The following is a 23,441-nucleotide window of genomic DNA, read 5'->3' on the forward strand; positions in this document are numbered from 1 at the left end:
TATGCTAGTGCCTAAATTTAATAAGACTGCCATTAGTTAGATATGGAAATGTGGGCCAGTCAAAGTCTCTCTGAATCTCAGCCTTCTTGTGCATTAAATAGGTTAATTATCCTTTCTTCTTCTTTCAAAAGAATTTTACTAAGACTGTATGAGGCACTGGCCTACTTACCGGGATACATAAGTGAACAAAAGGTGAGGGGAGAAGGTGAAAAAGCTTAAGAAAGAAAGACAGTGATGAGAGTGATAAAGGTGTCTTTTGTTATGTTAGTAAGGTGACTTTTGGAACACCCCTAGGTCACCTAAGGATGGGGGTTGGCCACCAGAGGAACCAACCATGTGATTAGAGGGTTGGAAATTTCAGTCCCACTCCCTGACCTCCAGGGATGGGTGGGGAGCTGGAGGTTGAGTCAATCGCCAATGGCCAATAATTTAATCAATCATGCATATGCAATGAAGCCTCCATAAAAACCCCAAAGGAGAGCTTCTGGTTTGGTGAACATGTGGAGGTGCTGGGAGAGTGGTATACCCTTTCCCCACACCTTGCCCTGTGCATCTCTTCAATCTGGCTGTTTCTGAGTTACATCCTTTTATAATAAACCAGTGATCCAGTAAGTACAATGTTTCCCTGAGGAGGGATCCAAGGGAACCTCTGACTTACAGTCAGTCACTCATTCAGTCAGAAGTACAGGTAATAACCAGGCCTTGCAGCTGGTGTCTGAAACCCAAGGCAGGGGTCTTGGAATCTCCAATCTATAGCCAGTCAATCAGAAAGACAGGTTTTGGGGCTTTTGACGGGCATGTGAAGTGCAGGGGAGGCAGTTCTGTGGGACTGAACCCTCAACCTGTGGGATCTGATACAATCTCCTGGTAGATAGTGTCAGAATTGAGTTGAATTGTAGGACAACCAGCTGATGTATGGAGCACTGCTTCTTGCTGGCGTGGGGAACCCTACCCCACACACATTGCAATTGGGTCCAAGGAACTCAGAAGATCATTCCTATCAGTGGGGACACCATGTGCAACAGCCTGCAAAACAGGAAGAAGTCAGTGTGGCTGGAATAGAATTTCAAGAAGGAAAATGAGGGGCATGAAGCTGGAGGATTCTGGAAGCTATTCTGGGAGGTTTGGATTCAAGTCTATCCCATCCTATTAATTCAAAAGATGTTTATCTCTTGTCTAAATTTATCAAGCAAGACCAGATTCCTATAAACAGTAATGGGAAGTTTTTGATGTGGAAACCTGGAGATGTAGAAATTGATTGATGGTAAGTGTGACGATGCTTTGCAAAAGCTAACGTCTTTAAACCAGTTTAAGTTCCTACTCTAAGTGCTTTTTGGGAGAAGAGTGTTCCTTATTTTGTTTTGTTTTGTTCTTCCTCCTCTCTTTCATTGGAGGAAGTACGCAGACTGAGGTGGCTGGCGGTGAGAGGGCACATTATTCCAAGGAGGAGCCTTGAAGATGTTGCGGAACTCTAAAGCCAAGCCCCTCAAACCTTCATTAAATTCATCCAACAAACTTTTATTAAATATGTGGAAATCATCAGCACCAATTGGCGTGTTGGGTTCTACAATTTCCCAGCCTCCTTTCCAGGTGGAGAAGACCATATGACCCAGTTCTGGACAACAAGACATAAATGGAAAGTTTCTGGGAAGAAGTGGGCTTTCCTAATATAAATATGCCTTGCAGACCTCCAACTACAGGGGATGAAACTGACTGAGGGCCCGGCTGCTGCACTCTGAAACCCATCTCAATGTTTCCTAGGAGTCCATCCTTGCCCTATCTCCTCCCCACCAATGACTGAGCATGGCAGGACACCGAGGCAGGCCCATTCCTGGGAGACGCTGAACTCCTCTGATGGGTGAGGAGCCCTCTAGCTGAGGGCTCCCCAGGAGTCTTGCCAAACTGGATCCCAGTCTAAGACACATCCACCCAACCTTCCCCCCTCTCTAACTTGGAGTCAGACTTGTACTGCGGTCTGACAACTCTCCCACCCTCTCCTGGCTCCTTTCCACTTTCTCTTACAGGTGGTTCATGTTGAATACTGCCAGATTAACACAGGAAATACATAATGTAGGTGATATCATAGGAAAATCTCAAAGATATATAATTAAATGCAAAAAATTAAGGTTCAGAAGAGTATGTAAAATTTGCTACCTGTTGTGTTAAAACGAAGAGAAAATAAGAATATATATTTGTTTTTATGTGTAAATATTGTGGTTATTTAGGGGTGGGTTGCAATGGGAACTGGAAGACAGACGGCAGATGGAGAGAGGGAGATATTTTTTAATTTTGTGCCTTTTATATGTTTTTAGTTTTTAGCTGAGTGAAGATATGTATACATTTTTTTAAATAAAAGATTCAATGTCTTAAGGAACTAATACAGATTTTCTGAATTCTGGTTGCTCTGGAACGTGTGACACGTATTCTTAATAAGGCAATTTGAAAAGCCTTTTTGTAAGTTCTGAGAAGACATCAATTACTCAACTCAGTAGCATGCTGGAGCCCCAAAGCAGCAACACTCCTTATGAAGCTGAGAAAAGTATTTAACACCCTTCTAACAGGATTCTGCCATCACACGCAGTATACACCGCCGCATCCACAGAACCTCTATTCAGAATCTGAAGCTAACGTCTTCTGAATTGATTCCTGCCTGAGCTTAAATATATGGCCATCCAGCCTCTGATTCTACCCACAAATTCTAAAAATGGCCGATTTAGGCAGTCCCGTGATGGCCCGGATTAATTTCCACTCAAGGAGGTGGTTGTTTAGTGAGAAGCAATGTCATTTCCCCTGCTGGGCACATCTTTGGAGCTTGTAAGATGGGCTTTCTCATCTCCCTCAAACCAATTTGCAAGATTATGATACTTTGTAAAAATGACAGTCAAATTATGAAAAACAATGCTTTATTAATAGGCTTGATAAAAATTTTATTGAGGCTTGTTAAATGAAATATATTTCAGCAATTCATAGGGTTTTTTTTTGGGGGGGGAGTGTTTATGATCTTGTGTGCCATTTCACATTAGGATTGACAAGAAAAATTATTTGACCATGATGGGGGGTTGGGGGGGTGGAGGAGGGATAAAATTGTCAAGCTTAAATCTTTCAAAATTTCAAAAACTTTAGAAATTCGTCTAACATCTTTGGGAGAAGAGACTACAGATGGTTTCAAGAGTAATGGTGCAGTCTAAATTTCCTACACCATTTAGACTACACCATTACTCTTTTTTCCAAGCCTCCAAAAATTATGTCATGTCTTCAAACACAAATCCTGTGTATTATAGGGTAGCTGCATTCTGTAAAGAAAATTTTATCATCTGGAGCCTATTTATTAATTTTGATAAGAACTTTAGAGATTTCTTGGGCACAGCATTGGGAATAAGGGCTATTCTTTGCGGCTCCTATTACTTCTAGGTCCTGTGTTAGGGACTTTACATATATTATTTCCAAATTTCATAACTGCTCAGTAGCTAGGTATGATTTTTCCTTCTTTCACAGATGAAGTTCTGAAATCAAGTAACCCAGTTAGGGCAGAATGAGGATTCAAACCCAGGGCAGCCCAGTTGTAAAGCCCGTGATCCTTCTCCTGCACAGATGGCCTTACAGCACAAACGAGGGGGCATCCACCTCACGTATCTGCCCCAAAGCACAGGACTGGCAGTTGTCAATTTTCTTGGAACTTGTGCCTTATTCTCTAGGCACAGAATTCACCCATCTGTCCTGAAGTTGTCCTAATAATTGTATTTTTGTCCGCCCTCATTGGATTTGTGGTGGATGCAAGGAAGCCAAGCAGGAGAATGTGTGCTCTTCCGTGTTGCCCAGGTCAGGTTTTCCAGGACCTGTGAGTCTCGCTCCTTGAGCGGAGGTCCTCACATTGTAGGGAAGACAGTTTGCCTGGTAGTACTATTCAGGCTTGACAGCCAGAGTTGGAAGTTACCCTGGAAGGACACTTTCTCCACCAATCCCGGAAAACAAATGCCATGGGCAAGGATGTTCAGCACACCGCGGGGGGCATGGCCATGGCCCAGGTCTGGTTAAAATCCGCCAGGGCTTCCGAAGACAACTGAGTTCATGTGATGTTCATAAGAGCTCCAGAGAGTTAAAAACATAGGAATAAATACCCTGGAATTCTTTGATTGGGACACTGGGTACTACTACGTGTAATTTATTTAAAGTTTTATTTTACTACATGATACATCACTACATGGCAATAAAAAAGAAAACAATACAGAAGATGTGTTCAAAATGAAAAGTAAAAACATTATTAACCATTTTTTTGTATATCCTTGTATCTTAAACTTCGTAATCATATATAAACATATATCCTTCATACTATACTCACTGTTCTTCCTCTTTTCTTTTCACTAAATCTTTGAGATTTTGCTGAGTACAGAACGATTGCACCAGTCAAGGTTACCAGTTGTAAGCAACAGAAGTCTGCCTGATTGAAGCAGAACAACAGCTACAAAAAGTAAAATGGGCGCTTTCAGCATTGAGATTGCTGAGAACCAGGCCTGGAGACCTCACAGCAGGGAATTATTTCGAAACCTCATTGCCGAGCTGCTCTGATAAGGGCACCACCGCTGTGTGTGGCCACTGCTGCTTCCTCAGCCCACATCCCAGCAACTGGCCTCTGGGTGCTGTGGCCAGAAATATCATCTCTGCAGGAAGAGCAAGCTGCTGCCTCTGTCGCCACCTCATCGGAATGGACCCTGTGCAGCCCTGCTTCTTTGCATCACAAGCTTCCTCTTTAAAGTTTGTGGCAGTTCATTCCGAATGGAAGGGTCTAAGACCTATGCCTGCGCAACAGTGAAGAAAGCTGGAAAAGTGAGTTTCTAGCATTTTCCCCCTTCTATGGTAAATGTGGGCTTGACTTAGAAGGCAAGAGATCTCCAAATATAGTCAGTGGGTCAGGTTTATTTTCTTTTCTTTACAAAGAAAAAGATTTACAGCCGTCCAGTATAGAGATGAGGCTGGTCCTATGGCTGAGTGGTTAAGTGCACACACTCTGCTTTCGCAGCCTGGGGTTCACTGGTTCAGATCCTAGGCGCGGACCTACACACCACTCATCAAGCCATGCTGTGGTGGCATCCCACATAGAAGAACTAGAATGACTTATGACTATGTGCTGGGGCTCTGGGGAGAAAAAAGAAAAGAAGATGAGCAACAGATCTTAGCTCAGGGCCAATCTTCCTCACCAAAAAAAGAAAAAAATTTACAGCCATCCAGTAAAGAGATGTCCCTTTTCTTTTAAATTGGTGTATGTTATATCACTCTATCAAAATAAATTTAGTCAATCCTTAATTGTGACTCTAAATGGTACTTCAATAGACTTACTTGTATATAATTTTGCAATAATTCCCGTAAGGTAAGTTCACAGCAGTAACATTTCTGAGTCAAAGAGCATGTGCATTTCTAATTTTGGTAATTATTACTAACATGACTTCTGAAACGTTCCAATATGTGTTCCCCAGCAACAGTGTGGAAGAATGTCTAATTCTGCACACCCTCCTTGTTCAACAGTGGATCGAGTGCACTCATTTTTGCCAATCTGACACACGAAAAGTGGCATCTTGTTGCTCCAAATTCAACTTCTTGAATTATAGAAGGACGTTGAGCATCTTTTTTTCAAATGATCATTTCCTTTTCTGTTAACTACTCTGCTTTATTTTAATGTGAGACTGCATTGCCTGTTCCTAAGGGAAAATGCTGTCTCGTTGGACAACTTCTATCCTGAAACCCACTCCCTTATTGGAAAGTTGCTACCTTGAAACTCCACAAAAGCCCACAGCTCCTTGCTGGTGAAAATCTTTCTCCCAAATAATTATTTTAAGTCAGTGTCACCAAGAACATATTGTTTTAGCACCAGGAACCACTTGTATATGTTAAAGGCCAGGTTCCTGGAGAATAGTTGGGGAAAGAAGGAAAATGATCCTCCCTTGGCTGAGCCTAATATTTAGCCCTACAATGACAGTAGGACTGCATAGAAGTGTCTCCTTTGTAAAACCCTCCCAGCAAGTATGGCAATTTTATCTCCTTCCAACCTTCTGAAGTGGGGAGATAAGGAAATCTAAGTTCCCATCAGCTCAACAGCAATATCTGTAATTTAGCATTTCTCATCGTGTGCTTTGGCATCAACAAAACATGTAAAGTGGGGCAGATGGAAAGAGAGAACCTTGACGTTTAAGATGGGGTTGTGTTTGCAACATACATGAAAGCATCCAGACTGGGTGGGGGCAGGTCATAGATCACTGTGCTCGAAGCGGGGTCCCCAGGCCAGTAGCGTGAACATCACCTGGTAACTTGATAGAAATGCGAATCCTGGAGGCCCACCCTAGACCTATGGAATCAGAAACTCAGAGAGTGGGGAGTGGGTCCCAATAATCTACTTTAAGGAACCTTCCAGGTGCTTCTAATGCAGGTTAAAGTTTGAGAGCTGGGTTGTGTAGAGAAAAGGTGCAGTGGTTCAGCTTTTTTATCTTTCATTGGGTAGTCACTGTTAATATGTCCCCTCTCACTGAGGAATGTTAGAGGAGAACTCCCTGCCCCCAAAAACAGTCCCAGATAATTATAGTTCCCTCAGATAACCTGGTCCTACCCAGGAGTCATGGCAAACGGCCAAAGCAAATACCTGCAGCAAGTACTACTTTTACCCAAGCTCCTTAAAGTTTTGCTGTGACTTTAACTGTGACATACCTATTTAAGAAAGGAGTGCTCAAGGCATGTATATTTACGCATGCACATACACAACTGTGTCCATCAGTAGAACGACCTGCAGAGCATAGCTGTCCAATGGAAGGGAAAGACTTGCCTCCATTAAGTTGGCTCACTGTGTTGCCACTATATTTTTGGACTTCCCTTATCACAGCATGACGTCCATTTGCACACCTCGTTTTTCCAGTGACTGAAAAGTGATCGCCACAGCTTGGCAGCCCTCACTGCAGCACAATCATTTATTTCTCACAGCGCTCCATCCTGGATGTTCCCATCGAGCGCGAAGTCTTTGAAGTCCATGGTGCATATAATTCAGCTGACAGCGGACTGGAGTCCATCTAAATAAAATCCAAGCCTGAGCAGGCATCAAAATATCTCCCCCATAATTGGCAAGCACAACTATTCTACTGAGCTATTAAAAAAAAAAAGAAAAGACATTTTCTTGGCTTACATATTTTATCAACTTTTGCTGGAATGAATTTCTCTTTACTTTTGAAGGTGTTTTGCTTTTCATGTTTCGAATCTTCTTCCACTCTAACAAGCTCTCAAACTTGCTTCAGTGGATATTTCCCAACACGTCCACTGAGAAAACAAGGGAATATTTTAAAGAATTTCTCAGGCTTTTTTGACTTTTGAGGACCACTTTGGTTTCCCTTGAGCTTTTCCGACTAATTTGCGTAAATCCCTTTTAAATTGGGGTTCATTTACTTAATGTTCGATGTCTGCAGTGACTTCCTAAAGCTAATTTCAGAAGGCAGGGGCAGTTCCAGGAGAGAACTTCTCCGAATGGACCTATAAAAAAGAGAGGATGGGAGGGGAATTTGGAGACACCAAGGCTGCTAATTCACTGTAGTCGTAACATGGCAAACACTGACACTGTTACAATAATCACCCTTAGCTTTCAACTGCTTCCCCTCATGGACCCTGAGTTAGGATTTTCAACATTCTGCCTGTGTTAGCATGTTTAACTCTATGTTGCATTATAAGTAAACCTAGCCTGAGAAACACCTGGGGTAATTTCATAATAAAGCAGGACACAGAAGATGCTAACAGTTGGCAGGAGGGCATAAAAATACAGAGAATATAAAATGTAATAGCAATTGCAAAATGTAATACAATTGCATGAAAACGCAATTAAATCAGGTTGGATAAATAGCTTCCAGGTTATAATAGCAAGAAGAGAGAGTTCATTTCAATGAAGTGAAAATGGCAAAAAACCGAATAAATAATTTAAAGCTGGAAATGAGAAAAGTTCCGTGTGGAGTTGAGAAGACAATTGAACTCCTCTGACCTTGTGCGAGTCGGTTAACCTCCTGGGGCTTCACTTTCCTTCTGAGGAGCGGGGGAGGACAGGAGGGAGGGTTAGACTACGTGATCTCTCTAAGGTCTTTTCGCGTTCTAAATTCCCCTCCTGGGCATGGGAAGGAATGGAATGTAGGCCATCAACACAACAACATCAGTGGCTCTGGAAAAAAAAAGCACTTACACAAACTGTGAATTTGGGTTTCACATGAAGCATTGATTTTATCTGCTGGGATCTTTTGTCGGTCTTTATAAAAATAAAAGATAAGAACAATGCCCGCAATGGTTGTATTTCCCTGTTTTCATCTTTTTCTGCTACAGTTTTCCCTTATCTGGGGTCACAAAAAAGGCAGTCTGCACACAGAGAAAACAGCCCCTGTGGCTAATGCTATGCTGCCGTTTCAGACTCCATCGTTCCCTCCACTTTCTGTCCATCTGCCACTCTGCATTCACCTGATCCTCCAGGGTAGAGAAGTTAGCAGGGTGCTAGTCAGTGGATGGGAAAAGGGGAAGCATGTGTTATTGCACCCAGGATGGATCATGGATCACAGATCAATGAAGAGAGGGCTTTAGCGAGAGCTGTTAGAAATTTAATTCATTTAATCACGAAGATGTGATGAAGGAAAGCAATGCCCTCATGCCATGTATAGACACGAGTCAGTCAATCACAGAGGTCAAAGGGGAACGGTGTGTTTATAAGGTTTATTCAATAAGTCCATGGGATCTTGAGAAAAAAACCAAATCTCAATGTCTCTTTTGCCCACATTATGCTTTAACAGAAACAAAAGTAATCAATCTTCTGTTCTTCATTGTCAGCTGAGGATATATTTTCAACCCTTCTCTACTCCCAAGTAGCTAATCAGCAAACATGAAATTTAAATCCAATCTTTGTAAATGAAAGGCTATTGACTATGTCCAATGGTTTAATGCTCAATTCTTGATTGGAAATGTATCTATTTGCCAGTTATGTGATGAGTCTAACTGTTGATGACTGTTTAATGGCATTAATAATTTCTCCTTAGGAGGACAAACAGGAGGTGGACTGGTGATGTAAGGCACTGGAACACTAGCAAAGAGATTAGATAATAGATCCTAGAGTCAGACTACCTGGGTTTGAGTCTGGATCCACTGCTTCCTAGCTATGCGACCTAAGCAATGTGCCTGGAGATTAGTGTCTTCAAATGTAAAGATGGTAATGTTAACAATAGCACCTTCCTCATAAGTTTATTAAGGTGATTAGATGAACTACCATAGGCCAGATGTTTTGAAAAGTACCTGGAACATAGTAAATATTGTATGTGAGTAATTATCACCGGTTGGAGGTTTTAGGAGGGGCCAACAGTAGCAGTGAGAATAGTCCCATAATTTAATTTCAAGCCTCAAATAGTCCTGAATTATGTGCCAAAGTCACAATTGCAGGATATCTGTCTAGTATTTTATTCTCCCAGAAAATATTCCCCACCCTCAGTTGCATTATATATTATTTGAAAAGGAACTCTGTGAGCATGTATTATGAGCTCTAGCTGGTGCTTTGCTTGTGCGAGCAAGACTGGGGAAATGATGGTAACTCTCCAACAGGAAACGTGAGCTTGCCTGGCTCTCTCAGGATGCAATAACACACTCAGTTTCCCAAAGATAACAGGAGTGAATCTTACAGCAATACAGGGAAGACATGTAGCTCAGGAAGCCATCTAGCCTTAGAAAACCAGAGCTTATGAAGAACTGAATCATTCAGAATAGAATAGCAGTCTAGAAGTCTTCTTTTCTCACGACTCAGCTCCTCTAGCTTCAGTTTCTCTCTTTCTACTCTTTTCCATTACTGCTTAAAAACCCCCAAAAGAATCTGATTAGTTCAGTTAGGTTCTGTTTTTATCTGTGTTTTGTTTCTGTAGGAGACAATGCATCCAGTGGACGGAGTTCCAATCCAAAGCCTTCCAGAGGGTCCTCCTCCAGCCTTTTCAGAGTCTGAAACTCAGGCACCAATCCGAGCCCTGGTCTAATCAGTGGGGCTCAGTGTAAGAGTCTTGCAGGAAAGGAAAACACAACAAGTCATACCCAAAGAATGGCTCCTGGCCTGCACTGTTCGGAAGCTAGAGGCAATGGGAGTGGCAGACATTCACAATGTCATAAACTTCTTTCTACTGTGGGACCAACAAAAGTTTTGAGACGTTGGACTCAGATTATGCACCTCATCCTGCCTTACTGATCATGATAGGTAAAAGGCAAAGATAACTGGACTATAAATCATTGCTAATTCCCCACTATTTTGTTGACTTCTAGAAGGGGTGCCTTGGCATTAAAACTGACGATGAAAACAATCCTAACAGCAGCAGCAGGAAAGCTTTGATGCAGGTGAGTTACAAAGGCTTCTGCAAAAAGTATAAACCAAGATCAGCTGAGTTACTAAACGAAAAAAAAAAATTACTCCCGAGTTCAAACAAATGTTATCGTGAAAGAAGTCTTTCCAAAAGAAAGAAGTCTACCTATTACATAAGTCGAAACTTTTAAGTAGAGTTAAGGACAGAAAAAAACCCAAAGAGGTGCAGGCCATGGTCAACTCTCTATTACTAGTAGGACTTTATCTTTCAGGGGTTTTGCTCTTGCTCATCTCAGACCACGTTTCTCAGGGACTCAAAATACGCATAACACATATGTGTCTCTCTTGGAAAAGCAGAAATTTACACACATGAAGATACTGGGGATTATTATACAAATTATGATATATACCTACATGAATGATATAGTTTGTGAATTCTCTGGAACAGTGGTTCTCAATCTTGACTCTACCAACATGATGATGGCAGATATATCCAGTTTAATTGACGTGAGGTCGTTCCAGGCATTGGTATTTTTATTAAATGAGAACTTTTACCAGACTTCTCCAGGATTCTAAAATGCAGCCAGCAGTTACTGAAGCAGAGCAGTTAGTGTGAGCCAGAAGAGCCTGCGAAGACGGGGTCAAAGTAGGTTTTAGAGAAGAACTTTAAAGGACTCTATGGACATACAAGAAGACAAAGATTATTCTAATACAAGGAAAGTTTGAGCAAAATTAAGAATCAGGTCGTAATGTGTAACTTGTTTTGTGACTATGTGAGGGAGTTATGGGGGAGCAGGAATATGAAGAAATGTAAACAACAAACTGAGGATTTGGAGCCTAACAAACCAACCCTTGAAAAAGAAAGGAGAGAGAGCAGAGGCTTTGAAAGAAAAATCAACAAGACTCTGGAACTGATTATATATGGTGGCAGAAGGACTGGGACGTCATCAATTCAGCATTGCTTTGAAAGTTATGAAGTAATTTTTCATTCTAAGGGATTCCCTGATTCCACTCAAAGCTCAAAAGAAAAAAAAAAAAAGCAAGCTAATGTTTGTCTGTATACCTCGGGTATCTAGTTAATGCTTGTGCAAAACATTGTCCTTGGCTGATAGGTTCTACTCACTGAAACAGGGTATATCCAGTCTATGAAGGCTTTAATACTGAGGAGTTAGGAAATGAAAAATAAATCATAGTTATTTTCTATCTTTCACGTTCATCAAAATAAATAATATCTGTACTATACATCATGTACAAGGACGTATTCCTTCTTAAAGCTTTCTGTGTCATTTATAATTGAACTTCTGTTTGGGTGGTTTTCAGTCTAGAAGCAATATCAGAAGACAGTGATCTTATCTTTATGAAAACCCTGAAATTGTAGGCTATAGGGGAAGCAGCAATAGATTGAAATCAAGTTCTCACATCAAATAACTGTCTGGACTCTGAGCAACTCAGTTAACCTTTGGGGACTTCAATTTCCTCATCTGTGAAATCAGGAGAGTGACCTGGATGATGTTTAACATTCTTCCTAACTCTAAAATTCTATGATCCACTTGCTCCCCAAAATTCGCTTTTGCTAAATGGTTAATGATTTTGAGAATAAATAATCTTAGGCTTATCCGTTTCTCTTAACACCTTTTTTTTTCAAATCTCCAAGGATTTCTGTTTCCTTTGTATTTAACCTATGTAAAAGCAAATAATGTGGGTTTACTCAATGTACCCAGTGGACAGAGTATAATCAGGGTCAATCTCAACCCTTACCAAGTAAAAGCCAAGTAAATAGTAAATGCCACTGCCATTGTCCCAATCTCATCAATATCTCCTTCACTGTCATTCTCAGGAGCTAAGAGTAGATGTCCCAGAAATGCCAACCATTCTAATTTTCTATTAAGGATTTCCCTATGTATCCTTTCTCTGCCAAGTATTTTCAGGGTTGAAAACAAAAGTATTGTGTCCATTCAGATGGAAGGATTTCTTGATGCTGATTGCCTGGATTGCCTTAATGAAAAGGATAAAAGGCAGAGATGATCTGACGGGAAAGAGTGCACAGATAATTCAGAAATGTTTATCATGACCATACTCTAGAGGAGTGGTGGCATTCCCACTGAATAACAGCCAGAGTGACTTCAGGCCATTGAAAGTATAAAACGTAGTGTGATACTGTGATTTATAATAAAAAATACATATCTGGTCTTCATCCCTATTTCTGGCACAGAGCTCCTTAAACACTTGGAAATTTCCTAAGTGATAAAGGCATCTTTTGTAATGTTAATGAGGTGGCTTTTGGACCACACGTGAGAATAGGGGCTGGTTGCCAGGAGAAACAACCCTGGAATTAGAGGGTTGGAAGTTTCAGTCCTGCTCCCCCAACCCCACCTCCACCCCTACCCCTGACCTCTGGGGAGGGGAAGAGAGAGGGGCTGGAGATGGTGTTCAACCAACAATGACTAATGATTTAATCAACCATGTCTATGTAATGAAGTCTCCAAAAAAAACACAAAAGGACAGACTTTGGAGAACCTCTGGGTTGGTGAATATGCAGAGGTTCCAGGACAGTGGCTCCCTGGAGAGGGCATGGAAGCTCCAAGCCCTTCCCACATACCTTGCCCTATGTACCTCTTCATCTGGCTGTTGATTTGTATCCTTTAATATCCTTTGTGATAAACTGATAATCTAGTAAGTAAAATGTTTCTCTGAGTTCTGTGAGCTGCTCTAGCAAATTAATTGAACCCAAAGGGGGTTGTTGTGGGAACTTCCAATCTATAGCCAGTTGGTCAGAAGCACAGGTGATAACCTGGGCTTGTGATTGGCATCAGAAGTGAAGGATGGTCTTGTGGGACTGAGCCCTCAACCTGTGGAATCTGATGCTGTATCTGGATGGATAGTGTCAGAATTGAGTTGAATTGTAGGACACCCAGCTGGTGTCTGAAGAATTGCTGGACGGGTGAGGAAACCCCCACCACCACCACACACACACACACACACGCTGGAATTGGTGATCAGAACCATTGTTAAGTAGTAATGACAGGTAAGGTCATGCTGAGTTAACGAGCAATCCCATAATCAACAACAAAGGTTTATTTCTTTCTCAAGCTACATAGATTCTGTGTACCACTATCATTGGAACACCCAGGCCAGCAGAGCAGCTCCCATGCCAAACATTACTGAGTACAGTGTCAGAGAGCAGGGTGAGACTGGAGGTCTTGCACCAGCAAATAAACGCTCAGTTCCAAAGTGACACACATCATTTCTCCTTACAAGTATTGTCCAGAACTAGTCACATGGCCCCTACATCCACAGGGGGCCGTGAAGTGCAATCCTAATGTGTGTTTAGTAAGCAGAGAGCTGGAAATAATCAGAGAGCAGTGCTGATGACTACACTACAATGTTACCTTAGAGATAATATTTAGATCCTACTCTCCTGGAGGTATCTGAAGTTTTGAGTCACTCTAACTCTTATCTTTATGCCAAGGAGAGTTTGTGTATGTTAAACAAATGAATATTAACAGACCAAGGTCTTAGGCTCTATCTCTTTAAGAATCATTTATGTTTATCATTACACAGCCGTGCATAGCATTAATGATGTTTCGGTCAACGACAAACCACATATATGATGGTGGTTCCATAAGATTAGTACTATATAGCCTAGGTGTCTAGTCGGTTATGCCATCTAGTTTTGTGTAAATACACTCTACGATATTCAAACAACGACAAAATCACCTAACAACACATTTCTCGGAATGTATCCTAGTCGTTAAGCGACACATAACTTCTACCATGTCTATGAATAAGAAGCTCTCTTTAGGGCCAGCAATCTAAACCTGAATAAAACAGAATGAGGCCAGGCAGTGAGGTATTGGCTTCAACTAACATCACAAATAGAAAAATAGCCACAGTTCTTGATCCATACTGCAAATGTATTATCCAGTTAGCATTTCTGCATACAGTGAACAGCACATTTGAATCACCTCACTTTTAGAATAAATCCATGCAAAAACTCATTAGGAAAAAAAGATATTACCTTAGTAGGCATCATTACTCTGTTATTCCACACATCCTATGCCCTAGAGTTTATATTTTGTGGAATGGAAAAGAAGTAAGATGTGAAACTTCACGTTCTGAGCTAGTCTCAAATATGAGAAAATACAGAAAATTGTTTATCTTCGGCATTTAACTCACAGCTCAGGAGCACCCAGATATTTGTTGTTTCATTTAGTGGTGAGTGAGTAAAGGTTGAAAGTAACCATGAAAGTGATTTCATCAATATGATTAATATGGAAATTCATACTAACTATTTCAAAACAGTAATATCAATTTATCTGGACTAATTTTCTTCATTGATTAACTGTAGATTAATTGCCTCCTTTAAGAAAAGTTTTTGTATGGTCTTAGAAGTATGATAGTTAAAGTGCAAATTCCTTTTTTCCATAAGGAAATGGCTCAGGCTAGAAGGGAACCTCATGTGTGATTGGCTCCCAGCACTTTCTCTTTAGAGTGCCCTATATTTCATCTGTTCTCTTTTTCCTTGGTTCTGGTGGGGCACTTCAGATTCCAACTGGCTACAAGGAGTCCTGAGCTCTGGACACTATCATCTTTGGTCCAACATGCAGTCAAAGACAGAAACTCGGGTTCAAACATTTGAATAGCTCAGAAGCCTATGTAGGTTTCTAGATTTAGACAATCCTGCGTCATCATGACACCCAAGGGACTGGATTCCTTAGTCCTTTCTAGAACCTGTCTCTTGTTTTCTTCTCTTCTTACCCTCTTCCCTTTCCCCATTCACTCTAACCTTTCTCTTTGTAAAAATATTTTGTTCTAATTGATACATACACATAATGTATGCAATGTAAATATGTAATTAAGAAAAATAATGAAATAAATATTCATGAACCCAACACTATAATTAAAACTAGAAGCGTATCAGTCTCACTATTACTACCTGTGGGCTCCTCTTCCGAGAGTCACATTTTCTGCCATTCACCACTATTGTGTATTTGCTGTTTATTTTCCTATTGCTTTTATTTTTGTTTTTACCACATATGTAAGTATCCTTAAGTCAGTGGTTTTCCAACTTCAGGTTATGGCCATGAAATCAAATTAATGGGTCACTGTCAGAATTTGGTTTTATTTATCTAGAATACAATGGAACAGAAAACATCAGAATACCCTGGACATGGTATGCATAAATAATATTGCAAGAACATTTGTTTCACTCTGTGTGTGTGTGATGTAGAATGTGTGTGAGAAATTATTCCCCACAGTGATCCATAGATCACAGTGTAAAATATAATTGTTGGCAAATAGTTTTTAAAACTCTACCCTAAACAATGTATTATCAATTTCATTTGTTTCTAGCTTTATAAAAATTGCAAAATGCTGTATATATTCTTCAGTGACTTGTTCCTTATGGTCTAGGATTCATTTGTGTTGATTTATTTTCATTGCTGAATAATATTCTATCGTAGAACTACAATGCAGTTTATTTACACAGTCTTCTGTCAATTGTCATTTGGGTTATTTCCAATATTTTATTACAACAAAAAGTGCTGCTTTGAATATTCTTGTGGTCAACTGATGCTCTCGTATAAGATTTTCTGTGGAGAATATATCTAGAAGTGAAATAGATCTTAAGATATGTGCATGTTGTTACATATGATAATGCCAAATTATTCTCTAAAGTGATTTCTTCCTTTGTGTACCTTCTTCTATCCTACTTCCATGGACACCCATGAAATACCATCATGTTCTAGAATTCACAGCACTGCGCTTGTACTCTGAAGCTGCACTGACCTTAACAGTTCTTTCCTAAGGCCTTATCTGCTGCACCTGAAAGGCATTTTCCTAACCGGGCTACAAAACTCTCTTTGAGATCAATTCCTTTGCATTTTGATGGAGGCCTCAGCAGCTCTGAGTCCCAGAGAAGTCTTCCCTTTATCCACGATCTGTTTGATTCTCAGGAAGGGTATCATACAACTAGCTGCCATTAAGGCAAGCTGTGTCCCTAAATTCAACTTGATTTTCCTCGTATTTGTCAAGAACTGAGAAGGGTCTGAAATTTCACCTGACTTGCAAGCTAATAAGATATTCTGCCATAGTTTCATGGATGCTGGCAGAAGACATGAGATTCCTGGCTCAGAAACAGAAGTCTTTATTACTCACAGCAATAGCAGTAGCCAGTGTCAGCATTTTCTTGCACTGGTCCCCAAGCCCCATTTCCCACAGGGCAACATCAAGAGGGCCAGGTAACACCCGTATGTACAGTGAGTTGCGTTACAGAAGGGGAACTCTGAGGTTCGAGAACCTGAGTCCTTCTACCAGATATAGCATAAGCACGGCTGTCTATTGTTCCAAAGTGATATGCTATCTCTGGTCTTCCAAGGCTGAAAGTAACCCTACCCTTTGCTTCAAAGAGGGACACTATTTCTATTTTCCAAGTATGGTCACTTGCAAAGATACTACAGAAAAACACGGTCGGTTCCTCTGCTCATAAACATGCAGACATGTGGGAGATCCATGGAGAATTGGTTCTCAACAGTATTTTGTAGAAGAATTCAGGTTTAAATGTCCTTGGAGAAAGACAACATCAACTTATCTGCATCAGATTACTGTCATCCAATTTTAAAAAGGAAATTTCTATTTCATTGTTTTTTTGTAAATCCTTTCTGTATTAGGATACTCTAGATTATGCTGCAAAAAAAACCCACTACACATCCCTGCCAAGATCTTAGAAGTTTAATACAACTCATTTTGCTTCTCACTCACATTAGTCTTCACAAGGTTCTGTTCCATACCATCAACCAAACTGATAGACATTTACCCTCTTGTAGATGCAACAGGTACAGCATCACTTCTTCAATTTCCTTGGCATCAGAAGAGAGAATAATTCATGCATGGGCTTTTCACTGCTTTATCCAGGAAGCGACACATGTCTCATTTTACTAGCCAGGACTGTGTACATGGTCCTATCTAACAGCAAGGGTGCTGGCCAACGTAGGAAAGCACATGGAATACTGAGCGAGCATCCTTCTCTCAGTCACACCATATTTGGAGCTCCAAACATTTTCTTATTTTCTGTTTCATGAGCCATTCTAATCCACTTATTAACTTCAATGGCCAGATCCACTTTGTCCAGGTTCTCCAGGAATCTTGTTGATGATGTAATCACTCAGTCCTTCGGAACATGAAATCAGAATCCCATCCCTATGCATTTTATTAAATGGGCTTTATGTCTGTCATTGTTTACAAAGGCAAAATGTACTTTGAATCAAAGGAAAAGCAAGGCTACCCCCTCAAAATCTAAGTTTCTCCCTGGTTAATCCCTTATTGTATGCCAGGCATTAGGCTGGGCTTCAGGAATAAAGAGATTAAAAAGTAAAAGTGAAAACCAGGACTCTGAGAGCCTATAGTGCAGTGCGGGGAGAGACACATGTAAGTCATACTGCAGAACAGCAACGTGTCAGACCTGCCGCGATCGAGGTGTGTGTAGGGTACTTTGGGAGCTCAAAGCAGGGGTTCTGAGAAGGTCTTCTGATTCTCCAGAAAATAACTAAAGTGAATTTTGAAGGACAAGTAATAGCCAGTTAAGCTTAAAAAAAAATAATAATAGGTCAAGGTGGCCGGAAAGTCATTCTAGAAATAGAGAACAATTGGCCCAAGGGCGGAGGCATGAAAGAACATGGCTGTTTTTAAAATGCAAGGACTTTGGCATGACTGCGAGCATAAGGTGAGTATTAGAAGGTTATAAGAGATGAAAATGGACAGAGGAGTCAGAACAAATTCTGCACTAAAACAATGGGGAACAGTCTCAGGATTTTTTTTTTTTTTTAGGAAGATTAGCCCTGAGCTACCTGCTGCCAATCCTCCTCTTTTTGCTGAGGAAAACTGGCCCTGAGCTAACATCCGTGCCCATCTTCCTTGACTTTATACGTGGAACGCCTACCACAGCATGGCTTGCCAAGCGATGCCGTTTCGGCAACTGGGATCCGAACCAGCGAACCCTGGGCTGCTGACGCTGAACATGCGAACTCAACCACTGCACCATCAGGCTGGCCCCATGGTCGCAGGATTTTAAACACAATGAGATTTCTGCCTTAGAAAGATCATTCTAACAGCAAGCTGGGAGATTGGAAGTGAGACTGAGTCAGTAGAAGTGTTAGGGGGCCACAGACCTTAGCGGCAGTGTGGATGGAGAGGACAAAATGAATAACTATGATGTTAAGTAGATAGAATATCAGAATGTGGTAATTAAATGGATGTTGGAGATGTGAAGGGGAGATGACTTAAGTGTAAGTCCAAAATTATAAGGTTAGAAAGAATAAATACAAATTTTAATTTGAAAATAGAGGTTACTCTTTGATTGGCAGCTGTGGAACATCATGGTGTATATTCTGGTCTGAAGCTCAGCTGAATAGAGATCAAGGACATGACAACGTCTTAACTGAGGAGAACCACAGTAAAAGCATGTCTACCCATAGCATATGCAAGCTTTCTATGCACCTATGAGTTAAACAGTATGAAATTTAAAAGAAAGAGAATCACAAAAATAATTTTGAGATGCTTTGCCTCACCAGCTCTCACCTTCTAAGCACATTCAGCTTGAATTCCATGATGAAGCAAATCACAAATTCAAAGCAAGTGGCAAATTGAAAGCTCCGTTAGTCACTGGCAAACACTAAATATATTTTGTACTTCCAAAGCTCTTGTCATCTCTGGTACACTGCTGGAATAATCATGATAAACCTTACAAAAGTCCCAGGAGGTAGGAAACGAGTGTGGCAGTACTGTGTAGCATCCTTGTAAATAAGAACAGATGCTCATCCATCCACAAAACCATTCTGTGCCAGACTGCCTTAGGTCATGGGGTGGTTGAACAAAGGAAATCCCAGTTCTCTACCTGTCGCAGCTCAAAGAGATCGGCGGTCAATGTAACTGCTGTTGAATCAACTGGAGTCAGGAAATCTTACACAGAGAGTAACACCTTGGGATATTGGAACCTTGGCAGGGAGCTCAAAGCACATCTGAGTCATTGATTCACTAACACCAGGAAGTCCTTGTGGGATCAGAAATGGCTTTGTATACAATTTTAAAAGATCTGAAGCCTTAAAGTCAGCAAACTAGTGGCCAAGCCTGAATCCCAGTAAAGTCTTTTTTTACTATACCCAAGTAGTTGGCAATGTCAGGGAAGTACCTAGAGAGATCTTGAAGGATGCGTGCCTTTGAAACTGCCCCATGAGCTCAGCTGCATCCCCAATTTGCTTGGTACAGAGCCATTTGACTCACCACCTAAAAGCCCTCTGAATGGTGGACCGATCTCCACTCCATTCCTCTTCCATCTTCTCCTGAACGGCTGCTGCTTCTTTTAGCCTGGTTCTAAGCCAGAGACCCTGCTGTTTTTACTGGAGGCGGAAAATGAGTAAGGAGGAGTGATAATTCCCATCAACAAGTACCCTGGGACATTCACTTGTTGCTTTGGCATAGCACTTGATGACATTTTGAGCTTCCACTTCACCACAATGGGGATTATGATCTCACTGTCCTGCCTCCTGGGCGTATGATGTGGTTCTTTAAAAACTAATCTAAAAGCATTTAAGCTCAACGGCCTCACATAGTTTACAACTTTTGATAGAACAGAACATTCTCAAAAATACACCTTTCAAAAAAAAAGAAACATCACTTCTCCTTTAAAAACAAGAGAGTGAAAATCACAGCCGTCATTATCCGTTTCTACTCAGGGCTGAATTGTTCTTGTGAGAATCTTTTCCATTGTGCTTTTAAATATTATATTATACGACATCAAATCCTGTTTTAATGCAACATATTGATTCTCTTATAGGCTAGGGTATTATCGTCTTAAAGAGATTCAAAGTAAATGATTAAACATAGCTTATGCGTTGCAGTCATCAGCAACTGAGCATTCTCTTCTGATTGGTATGTTTAATGTCTGGCTGCTCAAGCGATGAAGGAGAGGACATCTTACACTTGTGACTATGAAATGAAAGTTAAAGACAGCCCAAAGCTTCTTCCCACACATCCACCCTCCCACAAAATAGCTAACATATATTAATTTTAAAAATACAGTAGCCTTAGTTCCTTTAGGGTAGAAGGTTTATTTCACCACACTTGGCATAGCTAAGAAAGCAAAGAGGACGAAGTGAAAACACCCTTTATTTATTCAGTGAACTTGTGTGACAATGACCAGGGTTACGCTGATGTCCAGTACCCTTCAACATGCTGTCAGTCAAAGCAGACCTCCTTCTGTGGTTTTAGAAAGCACAGCTCTCAGGGAAAGTATTATGGTAAGAATAGAATTTCCTTACCAGTGGCAACATATAAAATGGAGCCAGTGTTTGTATTCTAGAAAAAAGGCTGGTTGGAGAAGATCTGGAAGGGAGAAGAGATCAGAAGTGTTGCTCACTTACTTATTTGGAAAGAATGATCTCAGCCAGCACTTCCATGAATGGCGCTGTCACCTGTCCTGTGAAGGATACAAAATCAAAAATGAGCTACCTGTGGAAATGGGATGATTGGAGACTGCTCGCCTAAGATGGGTCCTTGGGAACCAGATATGCAATTCAGCTAGATTTGAGCTTTCTCCATGCTGGTTACTCCTGGGACACAAGCATCTATTGGATTTGCAAGGAGATGCAGTAATGGAGAGGGGAGTAGAATCAGTGGCATATGGATTATAAAAGTTGGAAGTCAGAAGACATCACTACATAAAAGGCACGAGCCTGTTGGAAAGAGACTTTTTGTTCAGGTCAGGACTGTGTATCTTGTTGACTCATTTGGAATTATCCCAAAGAGGGTATCTCAGGAGGGGTTGCTTCCTAAGGGTGCCCTGTGTCCCTTCCAAGGATGATTCTGGGGAGATCATCTAACTCAGCTTCTTAGTTTACATTTGGAACATAAGGTTTTGATTAGTTGTGACTTGGCCAAACTCACTCAGTTGGTCCTTTGTAGAGCTGGGGCCAAACCCAAGCTAACCTTCCCATGAACTTCCCCTTTCAAATTGACATTTCTATCTCAGCCCTTTGCTGTTTAGCTGAACATCCATCTCTGTTTTTCAAAATATGCAGCCCATTTTAGATATTTCAAAGCAAACATAAGCACAAAATCAGAATAGTGAAGTGAAGGAGATAAAGAGTGGTTCTAACAGGGTCATTCCCAAATTAGCAGGAGATTTAAGAGTATTTGCAACAGGAGTCGGGTGGGGAGGTGTCAACACTTTCTAAGGAAAAGATATGTCCTTCAGTGGTCAAAGGAGGGTGGGGTGAGGCACTTGTCCATCTTTAAGAGTGAAATTTGCCCCTTGGTGGACAGAGTCAGGTCTGTGACAGAGTGAGGAGAACAGCAAAGAATAAATTGACATGTGACAGCCCAGCACAACTGGTTTTCCAATGAAATGCCTTTCTTATTATAAGATACGTGTGTGGTTCAATGGAGATTGGGGATGAGAGCTCTAAGGAAGAAGCAGAAATTGACGATATCCTGCAATAAGCATTCTGGAGAAGGACGGCTAGGTTTAAACAAGAGCTATCTGTTTTAAAACATAGGCTTTGTTATTATCTGGGTATGGTGAGGTCAACAGATCAAGAGACAATTGCCATTGAAAAGATAATTTGTGACTCACAGTTCCCATGAGGAGGGGGCATGCCGTGCCATGCAGGTCACACCAGGATGCACCAGGGTCAGTCAGTAGGCAAAGGGAGCAAGGGGAAACATGGGCATGAGCCTTTATTGTGTTCTCCAAAGGAAAGAAAGGGACAGGGAGGGTAAGCAGGTTTAGAATTGCATAGTGTGAATAATTTCAGCAGGCTCCAGGATGGAGAGGTTGTCTCCAGTTGCCTGGTACCTGCCCTGGGGTGACTAGGTAGAAGAATAGAGGCCTGGAGGGTAAGGGCCTGATAGAGAGGTCCTGGTGGACTCTGGCTTGGTCAGTTTGCGTATGAAATGCCCTCTAGTAGATAAGTTGTTCACTACCTCTAGGAATTGGCTACAGGCTTAACAAAGCCCCAGATGTCAAAGCATCAGAAATACAGAAAATAAAGAAGCCTGATTAACACATTATCTAAGGGTGATGTCCCTACTTTAGGGAAGGAAAGAGATTTCTGGTGACATACCAATAAGTGGTGTCCCTGTGGAAAGAAAGTGCTTCATCTAATTAGCCATATTTTGAGGGGTGATGGCATCCAAGTGTGTGAGGGCAATCCTGAGAAGGAAAGAGGTTGCCCGGGTAGGGTAGGAGTGGCCGTCTGCAGGAGAATGTGCCACAGAGGAAGTCGCATGATATTCTGCTGAGTTGTGAGCCAGAAATGGACCCGCAATCAGATATGACAAACTGTATGTGAAATTGTAGCACTCTCAAATGGAGAGTGGCCGCGCCCTACAAACAGCAGCCTTGAGACAGTGGCCTGGCACAGTTAGGAGCATCGCCGCTACATTTCCCCTGCTTTACAACCAAAGAAACAGAGGCTCTGAAGGCAACCTTGTGGGGTGGGGAAGGCGACACTTGCACAGAGCCACACAACAGGGCTGCCCATCTCAGCTTGTACTGTTGGGTTTACAGCAATATTCTCTGGGCCTTGTTCATGGAATTTTACTTGTCCAGTGTTGGGCTGTTAAGGAAAGTTGACTTTTCTGTTTATTATTTAACAAAATCATGAGAAGAAGCTCAGGGGGAGGGAGTGCGTGAAAATAAATAAGACAATGAAAAAATATATTTTCTACCCCTCCCCTCCAATGCATTTATCAAATGGCCCTCTCCCTGGGAGAAGAGACTGTGGCAACAGGATCCCTCCAGATTCAAATCTAGCCATGAACGCTTAAGATGAGGAGTATAGTATCTGGGAAATGGCTTTCAACCACCTGGTGAATGAGAAGTGGCAGCCAAGGAAACATATTCATGAGCCTGCTCCTCAATCAAGAAAACTGTTGACTTTTTCACTTATTATTTTAGTGACTTGGGGAAAGTAAACATTGCAGAGTGATTTGCAGTCCAATTTCCACTGTATCTCTAGAAGTCACAATAGTGTAAGGTGGGGGCCAATTTGAGGCTATGACAATCTGATAGGGCAAGTTTTAAGAATGAATGAAGGAGAGGTAGTCGGGGATAAGG

This window comes from Equus caballus, chromosome 1, assembly GCF_041296265.1.
Source record: "Equus caballus isolate H_3958 breed thoroughbred chromosome 1, TB-T2T, whole genome shotgun sequence".
Taxonomy (NCBI): Eukaryota; Metazoa; Chordata; class Mammalia; order Perissodactyla; family Equidae; genus Equus; species Equus caballus.